At 38.3% G+C, this 15,897-nt stretch overlaps 1 protein-coding gene across 1 annotated transcript in view; it reads right to left on the bottom strand.

Moving 5' to 3' along the window:
• The window catches only part of LOC150076876 (spectrin beta chain-like), an 800,006-nt gene that overhangs the window by 346,897 nt on the left and 437,212 nt on the right, over positions 1-15,897 (bottom strand). The window lies entirely within an intron of this gene.

The raw sequence follows: 15,897 nt of genomic DNA, 5'->3' as shown, positions 1-15,897 counted from the left end.
TTTATCAAACACAAGTCCCAAGAATTTTGTGTCTGACACTACTGGAATAGCATTTTGTACGAGCCTTAATTCAGGTTCAGGATGAAGATTACGCTTACGACAAAAGTGTACGCAAACGGTCTTCTCCGGCGAGAACCTGAAGCCATTTGCAAGTGCCCAGGAATTAAGGCGATTGATGGCTTGTTGCAGTTGTCTTTCAATAACCCTCATGTTGCATGACTGACAAAATATGCTAAAGTCATCAACATACAGGGCACTGTTTACAGTTGGAGGAAGTTGTTCTGTGATGGAATTTATTTTGATGGAAAAAAGCGTGACACTTAAAACTGATCCTTGTGGTACTCCCTCCTCTTGGCTAAACGAACGAGAGAGTGAGGATCCCACACGGACTTGGAAATATCGGTTGGCTAAAAAGTTTTTAATAAAAACGGGGAGATGCCCTCTAAGACCAAGACTATGCAAATCGTTTAAGATGCCAAATTTCCAAGTTGTGTCATACGCTTTTTCCATGTCAATGAACACTGACACCAAGTGTTCGCATTTTAGGAAAGCATCCCGGATGGATGTTTCCAGTCTAATTAAATAATCAAGAGTTGATCTGTTTTCTTGTAAGCCGCACTGGATGCTGGAGAGAAGATCATTCGATTCTAAATACCACATTAACCTAAAATTAACCATTCTCTCCAGGATTTTGCACAGACAGCTAGTCAGAGCAATAGGATGGTAATTACTAACGAGTTTGGGATCCTTTCCTGGCTTCGCAAAGGCAAGCACAAGTGCCATGCGCCAGGAATCCGGAAATTGCTCTTTTATATAGATTCTATTATACAAAACAAGCAGGCGATCCATAGATCCATAGGTGAGAGATGTTTAAGCATTTCATAATGGATGCCATCTGATACTTGCCTTGGAATGATAGAGAGCTCTTTTTAATTCTTGCAGTGTGAAAGGCACATTGTAGGGAAAAAAAAAGGACTTCCAATGAGAAATTTAGTGCCTCTTTTTCTCTTTTATGTTTCAGGACCAGGAACTCTGGGGGATAGGATGATATCCCAGAGATGTTTGAAAATGTTTTCCCAAGAGCATTGGCTATTGCAGTGGGCTCTGCAATATTGCATCCATTATAGTTTAGGATCGATGAAGGGTGGGATGTATATTTTCCCTTCATTTTTCGGATTTTATCCCAGACTACCTTAAATTTGGTAGACTAGTTAATAGATGATGTAAAACGGATCCAAGATTCCTTTTGACTCTGACGGCGAATGTAGCATGCTTTGGCTCATGCATGCTTGAAGGCTATTAGATTAACAGTGGTAGGATATCGGCAGAATATCCCCCATGCTTTATTTTGAGCCTTTTTGGCTGCTGTGCATTGTGAATTCCACCAGAGTTTGGGAAACGGTGGAAACCGGGCAGATGTTTTTGGAACAGCATTCGTAGCTGCTTGGACAATAATTTCTGTGATGTACGTTACTGCATCATTGATAGACTCCTGACTGACACGGTACTGAGGTCAAAATTTGCCTGATGTTTGAAGGCAGTCCAGTCAGCCTGATCAGTCTTCCACCGTGGTAACCTGAAAGGAAGACATGGCCTCCCACTGTGTAACGAGGTTATCACAGGGAAGTGATCACTTCCATATGGATTTTCCTCCACTTTCCAAGTGAGTGAAGGGAGTAGAGAAGGGGAGCAGATAGAGAGATCAATGGCAGAAAAAGTACGGGTAGGCATGTGAAAGAAGGTGTTTGTTCAAGTATTTAGAAGGGAAAGGTCATTGTCATTTAGCATACGCTCCATGACTCGTCCTCTTCCATTGATATTAGCACTACCCCACAGGGTATTATGTCCATTAAAATCCCCAAGAAGTAAGAAAGGGGGAGGCAACTGCATTACAAGATCATCAAGGTCTTTCTGGGAGATGTCAGTCCCAGGTGGCAAATAAATAGAGCAGACCGTTAATAAAAATCCCACTGTAAGGCGAAGTGCTGAACTGGGGTCTGGTTCCCCACAAGGATAGCCACTCCTCCATGAGCAGGACCATCCGCAATTCTGTCGTTACGAAAAAGTGTTATATTATGCATGGTGGGGTTATCATTTGCCTTTAGATAAATCTCCTGCAAGCAAAAGCAAACTGGCTCGTGCTTTTGCAGGAGGGCCTTGATATCATCAGTGTTTCGCCAGAATCCACGACAATTCCATTGTAGGAATTTAGCCATTATTTTGGCTTGGTGGGTCCGTCAGGCGGCTTCCGAGGTGCTGAGGGCTTACTTTTGTCAGTCTTGGATTTATCTTTTTTGGGGAACAATGGACGCTGTCCCGTGTCCATTTCTTCCTCTGCAAAGAGTTCCAAGACTGATTCATCTGGTACCTCCTTATTCTCTACATCCATTGTTTCTGGTGTTATGGGTGGCTCTTCCGAACTTTTTAGCTTCTCTTTACCACTTTGTTTTGGTAGTAGTGGAGCACTAGGAAGTACGGATATAGGAGTAGCAGCAGCTGACTGCATTTTTTTGGTGGGCTTTTGTGAGCTTAATAAATAGCGTGCAATCAGCGTGAATGACTCTCTTGGTGGTATAGTCATCTGTTTGAGTACTGATAGTGCACTTCGCAGAAACCTTCTGAGCATATGAAGGCTTCCCACGATTTATTGGTTGTATGCATTTTCTAGCCTCTGGGTAGGAGATGTTTAGCTCCGTTTTTAATTTTTGTATCTCCTTTTCGTCCTTCCACCGCTGGCATGCTCGAGAGTATGCAGGGTGCTCTCCTTGGCAGTTAATACAATTAGGCTTAGGAGCTATACATTCCTTGCTCTCGTGATCTTTAGTACCACATCGAGCACAGGCAGGGTTACCACGACAAGCTGTTTGTGAGTGGCCGTACTTTTGACATTTAAAACACCTCAGTGGGTTTGGAACGTAAATCCTCACTGGGCAGTTTAAGTACCCTGCCTTGATGGAACTTGGAGGCCGTGGGGTGTTGAATGTTAGGATAAGAACTCGGGTAGGGACGAGATTCCCATCCTTACGCATGGATATTCGCTTGACAGCTGTTACTCCTTGTTCTTTTAATTCAGAGCAGATCTCTTCTTCAGAAACGTGAAGAAGATCCCACTCTGATATGACACCCCGTGAAGAGTTCAAAGTTTTGTGAGGGGTTACGATGATGGGTATTCCCCCCTATAGATGTGGCTTTCAAAATTTTTTCTGCTTGATTTGTATTTGATGCTTCAATTAGAATATCTCCAGAACGCAGCCGTTTTACGGATTTGGGTGAACCTGCCATCCCTTCTAATCCTTTCTGGATAAAGAAAGGTGACTCTTCAAACAGGCCTCTGAGGTTGGGTATATTCATACTGTGGATTTGCACCAACCTTTTTTTTTTTTTTTTTTTTTTTTAAGAAAGGTGACGTTTTCCCTATTGACTGCTCTCAGGTGGAATGGAGAATGAGGAAAAGAGGTGTCACAGATGGAGTTTTCTCCTCAGTTCTGGCAAAATTGCTCTCACTTTCATCCGACGATCGATTAGGTAGGGGCCTTGTTGGGGCCCCAGAAAAAGAGGGATTTAAATTACTCATAAGAGTAAAGGGAAAGTGTCTGATGCCTAAGTACCTCACCCACCACGGAGCCCTACGAGGGGAAGCCCACTCGTGAACTAGCAGGTACTGCGTACACGAATGGGATGCCGAGTTCGCTTAGGAGCACCATACCCACGTTACCAATAAGTCTTTATCCCATCCCAGGACCAAAGGGAGGGAGACTTATTGGAATGCAGTTGACCCTAGCAGTAAAAAAACCACCCGCCGATTGATCCCAGTCGGGCCGGTCCGGGACCTCCCGTCTTGTCGAAGCAGGAGCCAAAGTGGTGTATTAAGGCTGGGCCCCTCAACCACCAGAATCCCCCTTTCCGAAATCCACAGGTCGCGGCGCACGGCTGCACACGCCGGATTCCAATGATCTAACCCTGGAACCAAGGTATGGGCGTTAGATCCCAGTGATGCTAATCTGGAAAACCAGCAGCATCACTGGGAGGTCCCCTCACCACGTACAGGTGCCCACTTCGAGGGGCATATCATAAGGAATGGGAATGTTAAAATCTAATTAAGTATACAGCATGAAGTATATTATAAAATAATATCAAGTTATATAAAAAGAGACTGGTGTAAGTTAGTTCTCTTTAAAAATATAAAATCCTTGGATACATTATTATCATCGGTGAAAATATGACTAAGAGTGTATGGCTCAGATTGAAAGGAGGTTCACAGCAGTTGCTGATAATATGTAAGCAATCATTTAATAACTAACTAAGTTTAAGCACTACTTATGTGCTGTGTTATAATGACTAAACATATTAAAAGTGGTGCTATTTTAATTACAATCATTTAATATATGCTGAACTTCCATAATTTTATTGAGGGAGGTGGGTTTCCCTCAATAAAAAGGAGAATGTGTGAAGTGATGACTATGTTTAATATCTTGCCTGCCAAACAACAGAGAACCATAATTACAAGTTTAACCTTTCTACAGTATGTATGTAAACTGCCTTGGCACTTTACTAGAAGAACAATGTAACAGTGTACTGGACCACTGTTAGCCCAAAGCATACTTGTAGCAAAACAGAGAATGAAGTTCCAAGAAGGTGTCGAAAAATTACATTTATTATTTATTTTTTATTTTTTTGGTGGTTGTTGGCACATAGGCTTCTGTGGCCATAATGCACCTCCCAAGGTTTTTGCAGTACTTTGATCCAAGGCCGAGGCGGGAATCGAACCCGCGATGTTTGGGTTGCCAGGCAGGCACTTTACCCATTAATATTAAGTATACTAAACTCAATAATGGTAGAGAAACAGACTACAGATTGTACTGATGAGCAAACCTTTCCACCAATTCATCACAGAATAAAGAAAGGAATGAGATCGGGAGAATGGGCTGGCAAGAGGAGATGCTTGCAGTTTACTTATATATCTAAAACCATTCCTTTCACATATCTGGCATGGTGGATGACTGCACTATCATCTCGAAAGTACCTCCTGCCCATAGGGGTAAATACAACATTGTCAAGTGTACCTTATCTGTGGTGCCTCCGCAGCCAGGTGGGCAGGAGCAGCAGTGCATAGCACACCCTTCTTGATTAGATGGGGGGTTCGAGCCCATGACCACCAAATAAGGAGGTTGCGGAAAGGTCAGGGAATGACCACCGCATATCCCCGGAGCGATATGGCCTTAGTTGCTAATGCTCCTAAAAATCAAACAACAAACAACCTTATCTGCAATGATGCTCAGATATATTCTGGCTTGCATGGTGCTCTCCAGTGAGAGCAGGGGAACCAAGGGTATGCAACAAAAACATACGCTGTGCCATTTATATCTCCTCTAGCAGCCTGTAGTGTCAGGCTGTAACACAGTGATTCCAGGGCCTCATGTGGTTTCCTTCATATACAAAAATAGCTACATTTTCCAGTTGGTGTCTAGGATCACTGGCTTTCATGCAAGTCTCTTGCCTCACACTGTACAATCAAGTTCTTTGCATAGTACAGGCACTGATCCATTGTGATTCTCCAAGTTAAATACAGAAAGTAAATGTTCTGTCAACTTGCAACAATTCCATAATTGATAATCTGCTTGCAGAGGTGAGTGACATTTGATAAGCATCTGAAACAGTCACCTTATGATTTTGGCTGCAGATGCATCAATTCACAGCTGTTTCCCAGGAGATTGTGTTTGTTAAAGATTCAAACACAAACACACACACACACACCCTTTGATTTACCTTTTTTTTTTTTTCACATATTGTTGCAGAGAGCTAAAACCCTTCACTACAGTCCTAATAAAGTTCACAAGTAAGCCGAGTCTCTGCTTCTGTTATGATGTACACGTTGAAAAGAAAGCATATGTATACAGCATCTTTTTTCTTTCTTTTTTTGCCTTCTTTTGGACTTCATTTTTTTTTTTCTTTTTACAGGAATCTATCAGCATTATTTTAGCTTTATTTATTTATTTTATTTTTATTATTTTGTATATATTTTAATTTTAATCCTTCCTTTTGGTCTCTGTCGGGTCGGTTATGATGTATACGTACGCTTTTCTTTTCAACGTGTACATCATAACAGAAACAGAGAACCGGCTTACTGTGGTGGCTCCTACGATTTTTGTTGCCAACCCCGTTGACAAAGTAGTTAAAGTCCTAGGACCCACGGCTTTAGGTGTTATCATTTATTTTTATGTTAAACCTTAATTTTATTTTAGGTATTGTTTTTACCTTGCATGTGTTCTCAATTTTTCCATGGTAATTACACCTGACAGTTCAGTGCCTCCACCTAATACACTGATAAAAATATATTCATCTATATTTCATTATGGTTGCCAGTTTTTTCTGCTATAACTAGTAGTACCCCGGATCCATAACCTAGTTTAATATTTTTAATTTTTAATACCTTTTCTTGTTTGATTTATATATATATATATATATATATATATATATATATATATACACACATATATATTTGTAAGTAGAGAAAGGCAAAGCACTAATGTTACTGCACTCGTCATTACGGAGGACAATGGGCTAACGAAACAAAAATTGCAATCACAGAGAACAAAGAAGGGAGCAAAGGTAAAAAGAAGTAATAAGAGTTACTTAATGTCATTCATCCTGTGACCTCAGTGCCTTCATCAGTTGCTAGTTGGGGCCAGTTGCTGAAATCAAAGGAGGAAACAGCAATAAGTAAGTAAAGCCCCTGTTTCTCACATGAAATATATGCAAGTCTTTTGCCTCACACTGAATGATCAGGTTCTTTACATAGTGCAGGCACTGATCCATTGTGATTCTCATTCTCTGCAAGTTCAGTAAAGTATATTAGGGTTAAAATTTAATTTTTAAATCATAAGGAGTGTATATTTCATGGCTGACCCGACAGAGGCTGGAAGTAAAGATCAAAAAGAATAAAAAGAGTAAAAAGAAATAGGATAACTTACTAGGGTCGTGTAGGTCATGGCGATCTGTACTGCTGTGAAGTAGTAAAAAGTTTCAACTAAGGGTGAGCTAAAGTATATATGATTTGAGCTGGGAACTCCAAGTGTAAGAAATCAGAAAAATTAAGTAATTAAAATTAAATTAAATTAAGCTAGCTACTCCATGCATCGAAAGTTGGAAGCTAAGTTAGAGAAGTAGTAAAATAAAATTAAAATTAAGTTAGAGAAGTAGCAAATTAAATTATCAAACTGACTTCGGGCAGAAAATGAAGCATTCTCTGGAATTTGAATCCAGTGGTTAAATGAAATTGAATCAGCAAAAAATTAATAGATGCAATAAACATTTAAAATTATTATTTCATTTCTGAAAAATATTAAAAATATCTTTCAGAAATATCTCCTCCAGTTGGTCAATCAAGACAAAATAAGAAACAACTCATATTTAAAAGCATTTATGTGCAAGGTTTTCATTTTTACAAAACTTCAAAATTCCACAAATAAACTTGCTGCACAGAAAAATTACTAGTGGAAAATTGATTGCCCAAGCAAGTTCAGAAAAATTCCTGTTGAGCACAGTTTATGTACTGTGTGCGCCCTAATGTTAGCCAAGGTTCAAGGAAAATACAAGGGGATGAATGGCATAATGGCATACACAGCAGAGCGTCGAAAATCCAAATGTCAATAATTCAAAACATCAATAATCTGAACGAGCCAGCATTTGTTTTTATTTATTTATTTTTTTTTATGCTGATGTCATAAAATAATTACAATAAGCACAGGTTATTGATCATGTTTGCGAATTGAATTTTGATTTTATTAAACAGCAATTCTAATAAGCGAAAATTGCAGAAATATTATCCACATACTATAAAAATGAAGACAAAGCACAAATTTACATTTTTATTACCTTAGCAATCAATAAAATTAAATGATACATGAAAATCTGAAAAATATCATCCATAGGTTAGCAAAATAAAGATAAATTTATGCTTACGTACACAGTTTAATTAATATACATATAGTACTAACTAAACATAACACTCTGTAATCTGTTATTCAACACACTTTGTAACTGATATTTCTGTTCACTGACTTTTTTTTTTTTTTGGTCATAAAATCTAAAATAGGAAAAAAAGATAAGCATCAATCAATAACAAAGAACAGCATGCAGAAATTGCAACTAATACAATATGTGTGTGAGATACAGAGTAAAACGTTCACGAAGTTTAGATATAGGAATGAAGAGAAGATTCTGAACATTTATTTACAGTTTTATTTTACCGCACTGTAGTTATGGCATCTTCTTCCTTGTATTTTAAAAGGAAGCAAAATTTTTTGACAACTGAATCAAAGATTGAGATTTTAAACACCTTTAAAGGGAGAAAGTGGGTCTTCATTAGCAAAGGCAACCATAACAGATATTAAAAACAACAAGGAAAAAATTTTAAAGTTCACGTCGAAACTTGATTCAGGTGATGGTGCAAAAAAATGGTGAAAAACTGAAAACAGCTAATGACCTATCCCTTTCCAATGCTGTTTATTTGTAGTTCACACACACAGATACCAAGTTTTGGAGAACTCATATCTGGACTTTTGTTGTGTGAAAAGGCATTGGATTTTAACAAAAAATTAGGCAGTTCCTCAGACTTTAAAGTCAGTACAGGCTGGCTAAAAAACTAAATCACTGCATGGCAATAGAGAACTTCATATTGAAGGGGAAATTTTATCTTGCGATTTGATAAAATGATATCAATCTTATGGAAAGTGAAGGATGTTCCAAAGATGATGTATACAACAATGGCAATAGAGAACTTCATATTGAAGGGGAAATTTTATCTTGCGATTTGATAAAATGATATCAATCTTATGGAAAGTGAAGGATGTTCCAAAGATGATGTATACAACAATGACAAGACTGGAATAAACTGGAGGTCAATGCCTCAAAAATCTCTTGCATCTCACCGTGAAACAGCTACTCCCAAGTTTAAACTGAGTAAAGAGAGAGTTACAGTTATGGTTTGCACTAATGACAACAGGATTCATGCTTTGCCATTGATATTGATAGGAAAATCAAAGAAATCTTATTGTTTTAAAAATGTTTCCTTCCTCCCTCTGAGTTATAAAGTTCAAAAAAATGAGTGGATGAACTCAGCAGTATTTACCGATTTGTTTACCAATAATTTTATTCTGAATGTCAAAAAGTATCATGGACAATACGGCAAAATGAGTAAGGTCTTGCTCATCCTAGACAACACACCATCACATCCTGGTTATATCGCCACCACGAACTTTATAACGACTGGTTATATGTAGTGGTGATATGAACATGAGTCCTACTCATCATCCAACAAGAATTTAGCATTATACTAAATCACATGATCTTTGTGCATTTTAATGTTATTCTCCCGACTCAATACCAAAGTTGACAGTTTTGATATTCTAAATTACAAATAAGAATTTTAGGAGTCGGACAAGAAACAGTCAATTTTGAATTGAAAATAAAAATTTTCAAATCTAAAAGACGATCAGAGTAGAGTTGGCTGAGAAAGAGTGATCTGTTTTAAACAAACATTTGTAATAATTTTGTCTAAAAACATCAGATTGCTTGATGGTAGAAATTATTGGTTTGAGGGAGAATAAATTACATTCTTAGCTTAATTGCTAAGAATGAGATTCACTGGGTCACCACAATTACAATATGATTTTTTTACATTAATGATAGAACAGAGTCAAGCATAGACTGCAAAATCACATTCAAGGATGAGTTAAGAGGGATCCAAACCCTGTTAGGTGTTTAAATCCCTCCAAATGAGGTCTGTGAGAAATCTGATAAACATCAAAATTCGATTGCGAGTGGGTCAGTGCTGGAATAAGTGTTGTGAAAGTTGCTTTGCCAAATTTATAGAAACGCTTTTGAATTTCTTTAGAAACAACAACAAAAAAATTAAAGCCCATGAATACTAAATAAGGTGCCGTTTCTTGTATTCTCTCTTATCTTGTGAACTCCTCTGACTGTGTGGCCATCCCAGAGTATAAACAGAAAATTTATTTTACTCCTGCTGAAAAGAGTAAGAAATCTGGCAGCAAAGAAATGAAGTTCAAAAATGGTGCAGCAAAAAATAAGTAATTATTTTCATTAAAGGCATATAAATAAGTGCTATTGTGGCCGAAAATTCCATTTGTTTTGTTACCTATGAATAAAAATACACAAGTACAACTTAGTGTTTTTATTTCTAAACATACTACTAAACCTTTCTTTTTTTTAGTTTCCAGAACAGTATTTTTTATGAGTTCAAAAATTCAAACAAATCAAAGTCTGATCTACCCCAGTCCCAATTAGTTCAGATTATCAATGCTCTACTGTAGTAATCAAATGGCATTAAAAGACAGAACTCACTAAGGAAATTTAGTAATTTAGCTATCTCATCTCTCAAATCATCTTTTATGACTAGAATCCAACAAAAACTAGTATACACAATTGGTGGCAAACTAACAGCTGTAAACAAAATAGCAACCAAGTAGTAAAACCTTTGCTGTTAGCTTTAACAACTGAGATCTCATTTTTCACTTCACAGTTAGGAGTTAGTGTACCAAGCTCTGTGACACTATCTGATTCATAGGTGATGATCAAATCTTGAATATTCTTACTATTACTGTTTTCCCTACTATTCTGAAATAAAAAAATAAAAATCATCCAGTTGATTTCTGAACTGCTCCAATCAGTATAGATTTAAATTGCCTATAACAACACTTGCACTTGCAGAAAAAGGTAACAGAGCTTTAGGGGTACTGAGAATTCAATGTAATGTGGGGAAAATGTTTGTACAGTTTAATACTCCAGAATTTAAAATTCCCAAATTGGTAATGTGTAGAAGAAATGGAAGACCAGAGATGACAGTGAGACAAGAAACAACTAATTAGGCATAAAATACTGACAGACAGGTTCCAATACACCTTTCAGATGCCGATTCTAAAAGGTGCATTTCTCTCCACAGATCATAGTAAATCTAAGTGGAGCCACAAAGAGACACGGGAAAACTATAAGTGTTTCCTGTGGTGTGTAGTGAGCTGCAGTCTTTTGTAACTGGCACAGTGCAGGTCACACCAAACCCAGATTGGGGATCAAGAGAAATCAGTCCTATGCATGGTTGTTGTCTTTGTCATGAGAGTTTAATGGTACAAGGGCCACTATGGCTAAATTGCACCTGTTAAAATGGAGTGTTAATCAACGTACTGAACAAAATATATCTAGAAAGTGATTATACAAGTTGATCATTTTTAGGTATGTGAAAAACTGATAAATTGACCTAATATGAGTTGCAAAGGTTCGTGCAAGTTAAGTAGTGATTTGAAAGATATTATTCTGACTGAATGGTAATGTGTACACTCAATGAGAATATGCGTTACTGTAAGCGGGGAACCAATGTGGGAGAACTTCCACTACCAGTAAATAGAGGTGCATTAAATGCATATGGCCAATTCGTGTTCTCGAAAGGAGAACAATCTCATTGTGTCCGTTTAAACGATAGCTGGATCTCCACAGCCGTGGTTCCATTTTATTTAAAGAAGTTGGTTACCTGTCTGGGTATGCTACATTTAAGACCACAGGTCAGTATATATCCGGACATATGATTGGAACTTGGTGGAATCAAAGCCAGCAGGGAGTTTTGCTGCTTGAACTGCTTGCTTGTTTCCTGGTGTTCCAATGTGCCAGGGTACCCAGCAAAACTTCATCATTACTTTATTTTCATTGAGATGAAGTAACTGGGATCTGATTTGTGGCAGAAGTGGATGGAAATCCTGTGATTTATTTTGTAGAATCATCACTACACTTAAAGAGTCCATATATACTATGACCTGTGAACTTAAAAAAAAAGTTATTAAGATGAGTCAAAGTCATCTTGATTGTAGAGTTCAACTGCAAAAAAACACTGCATTCAAGTGGTAACAAGACAGAGAGAGTGGATTTAAGTATTACAGCTGCTCCTATAGATGTGCCAGTTTTGGAGCCATCTGTGTATATCTGGAGTGCTTCTGCATTGTCCAAGGCATGAGCTGCATGTACCTGTTTAAAATTTTGGCTTGACAGAGAATGTTTCCCCATTAAAAAAATAGTTATTGCAAGGAGGTATGTGCATTGACCATGGTGGTTGTATTGTCTGAGGCTTTAGAAGTTAATCCATCTGCAAGATGGTTAACTTTCACTGGGTTTAACTTCTATATAAGTTTACCCCCTTATATATAAGTTTGTTCTGGGGACGTCAGACAACTAACCCCCCCCCCCCCCCCCGGATTGAAGAGATGTGTCCAGATAGGGTGAAAAGTTGGTGAAAAGGGAGGCTACATAATAGCCTCCCTTTACATCCTAAGATGTAATGGAGGTTCATGGGCATCTACATACAAACTTTGCAACAGGGATGTCCTGAAAGATCTTAGGGCAGTCCTGAGGGCATTGTGCTGGATGAATTCAGAGCCATACACTGGGTTGTTGTTGTTGTTATTTGGTTTTTAGGAGCATTAGCAACTAAGGCCATATTGCTCCGGGATATGCGGTGGTCATTCCCTGACCTTTCCGCATTCTCCATATTTGGTGGTGACGGGCTCGAACCCCGGTCTAATCAAGAAGCGTGTGCTACTCGCACTGCTGCTCCTTCCCACCTGGCTATGGAGGCGCATACACTGGGGCTCCGTAGTCTAAACAGAATCTGATTAAGGTTTGATATAGGTGTAGCAGTGTGTAGAAATTTGCTCCCCATGTCTTGGAAGAGATAATTATAAGTGTATTCATTTTCTTCATACACTGAGTTCGTGTTTGCATTATATGCTTCTGGAAAGTAAACTTAATATCAAGTATCAGTCCTAAGAACCAGATATTGTTGCTGATTGGATTCCCAGTTAGCTCAGGATCTGAATAGTACTGACACTAGATAGCAGTGGTTTTTGTTGCTGAAAGGCGATAGTCAGGGCGAGATGCTCATGACTATTTTGTTTATTAAGAGCTGAGGTTGTACAATGGTGCATGTGTTTTGAGAACAGCAGGATATTGTACATCAGCACATAGATAGGTGTCAACATTAGCTGAGATAATCTCTGTTACACTGTTTATCATAACTGCAAAGAGCATGGCACTAAGAAGTGATCCTTGTGGGACTCATTCTTCTTGGACAACTCATTCAGGATACAGAATTGCAGCAATGCACTTGAAAGGTTCTGTTCTGGAGAAAGCTCTGTATGATTAGTGGCAACTGACCACCAATTCCTGTGCAATACAGATTTTGGAGAATTCCATATTGTATATGCTTCTGGTGGTATGAAAGGCTTTTTTCAATGTCCAGGCAGACCATGAGAAGATGTTCACTTTGCATAAAAGCATTCCAAATGTTGGATTCTGCCTTGATCAGAAGATCTAGCATTGACTGATTTTTTCAGAAGTACTGATTCTTGTTTATTGTTAAGCAAGGTTCTAAAAATCACACTAATTGTGAATAATTTGTTTCTAATGTTTTACAAGGCAACTGGTAAGAGATATTGGTCAATCACTTTGCATCTCTAACTGATCCTTTCCCAATTTAGGAAAGGCTAAGACTATTAAGTGGCACTAAGAATAGGGATAGTAGCCTTCTGAGAAAATCCTGTTAGCATTAGCAAATGACAAGCTTACACAGCATCAGCACAAAAAAAAAAAAAAAAAAAAACCTTCCAATTTCCCATATTCGTTTCCTCCAACAGTTAGTTTGTCTAGTTCTTCCTTGAATTTATTTAAACTATCAGCTTTCACAACAAGGTGGAGGTTTATTCCAACAATCAACCACCTATTGGCTAAAAATAAACTTCTGCACATCTATTCTGCAACTATCCTTCCTTAATTTGAATTTGTGTCCGTGTGTGTGTGTGTGTGTGGGCTGAGCAAAAGAAAGAATCCCATCAGCACTGAGCTTCCTTAATCCATTCGAAGTCTTAAACACCTCAATCAGATCACCTCACAGGTGCCTAGTCTCCAGATGCTGCAAATTGCAGAACTGAAGCTTTTCTTGGTAAGAGCACCCCTTTGTTCCCCTCACCAACCTCGTTACCCTTCTCTGTACTCATTCCAGCAGCTGTACATTCTATCCTAAAATGAGGCCTCCAGATCTGTATGCAGTACTCAAGATGTACAATGTAGATTGGGATAATCACCTCCTCATCCCTGCTAGCAAAATCCCTGTATATCATTAACAAAGCCTAATGAGCAGGTCTGGCAGCCTGTCTGCACTATTTAGAAAACTTTACATCTGACTGCACAATTACCCCCAAGTCTTTCTCATTTTCAACTACTGTACAGTAAGATACAGTTGGTACAGTAGAGTACCATACCAACTATACCATACCATACCATACAGTTGGTATGGTACTCTACTGCCACCCATATGCAGTACTTTGCATTTGTCAATGTTAAACTTCAATTGCCATTTCTCAGCCCATCTGCCCAACTTTTCTAGATTCTGTTGCAGTAAAACACTGTCATTAACCACCCTGCTGATCTTTGTATCATCTGCAAACTTGAAACATATCAGGCTTAATGAATTAAAGTCCATTAAGACTGATATGCATTCATCAATATCATTGATAAATAAAGAAAACAACAATGGGCCAAACACCGAACTATGGGGAACTCCACTAATAACATTGTCCATGAAGAGCGATGTCCATTGATTACCACTCTGCCTTCTCCCACTCAACCATCCCTTTATCCATAGCAGCAACAGTGTGCCCTTAATGACACACTGCTCCAATTTGTATAGCAATCTTTTATGTGCAACAGTATCAAAAGCTTTAAAAGCTATTAAAATACATCAGTAAAGAATACAGTGCTCTTTTGTCAGGGCTGAAGCATAAGTTAATACATCAGATCCTGGAGTATTATCTTATGCTTCCTGGTGATCTGCTTAGAGATTTCTAGCTCAAAAACTATAAAACGTCAGTTGTATGGAAGAGCCACCATTATATTGAAGTTCAGCTGTTCTGCATTGGCTTTTTCTTGTTTAAAGGCTAGCTCGTATGCTGATGTGGCTGAGATTTGAGCTAAGGACTTTTCCAGAGCATTTGCAATCTCCACTGGAGAGACTAGGTCTTTGCCATATCAACTTAGAATAGGTGTTAATACCAGGAGAGATTTACCATTGCAGTTTTTTGATGTTGTCTAGATTTTTCTATCATCAGTATTATTTGTAACAGTGGAAGCAAATCAGATTCACAAGTCCTTTTTCCACACATAATATGCCTTAGCTTTAAGCTCCTTGTAATTAATCAGGTTGTCAGTGACAAGTTGAGTGACAAGTCATGTTACACTCTTCCAGTCTAAAGAATGTGTTTAGCTATGGATGAAAGATGCCTGGAGAATATATAATCTGAGTGTGTTGTCCCAACTGTGAAGTTAGAAGAGGAAGACTTGCAATAGTCCAATGGGGGAAACTGGGTGTACACCTATGTTCTGGACAATTCTGCAGTGCTCTATATACTGTGTAGTAATTTTATGGAAGTGGTCCTTGCACCTTCCAACACAACAACTTTCCATGTCAAAAAGCAAGGAACTGTGAACTTCATGTTTGAAGAGTATAATGTCTGAAAGCTACAGTAGCCAGCACAGAGCCCCTTAGATTTCATCCCATTTGAACAACTTGGGAATGTAATGGAAGCATTCATTAGTGACATTCATGAATGTTTTAAAGAAGAAGTGAAGTACTACATCAGCTTTCTATAAAAAATTATTAGTAACTCTTCAATACCTTTTACTTTCTTTGAATAAATGTTTTGTTCATACATATGTCCCACAACTTTGGCAGAATAGTTTAGTAGCTCTCGTCATACTCTTTACTACCTTCTGTTTTCTGTGGCATACTGCCACTCTTATTTTTCCTTTATTTCTTACTATGGCATATATTAGTTCCAA

This window comes from Mastigoproctus giganteus, chromosome 12 (assembly GCF_048544385.1).
Source record: "Mastigoproctus giganteus isolate SK-2022 chromosome 12, ASM4854438v1, whole genome shotgun sequence".
In the NCBI taxonomy this organism is placed as follows: Eukaryota; Metazoa; Arthropoda; class Arachnida; order Uropygi; family Thelyphonidae; genus Mastigoproctus; species Mastigoproctus giganteus.
Note: the sequence above shows the minus strand (reverse complement) of the source record. Positions and strands in the feature narration are given on the sequence as shown.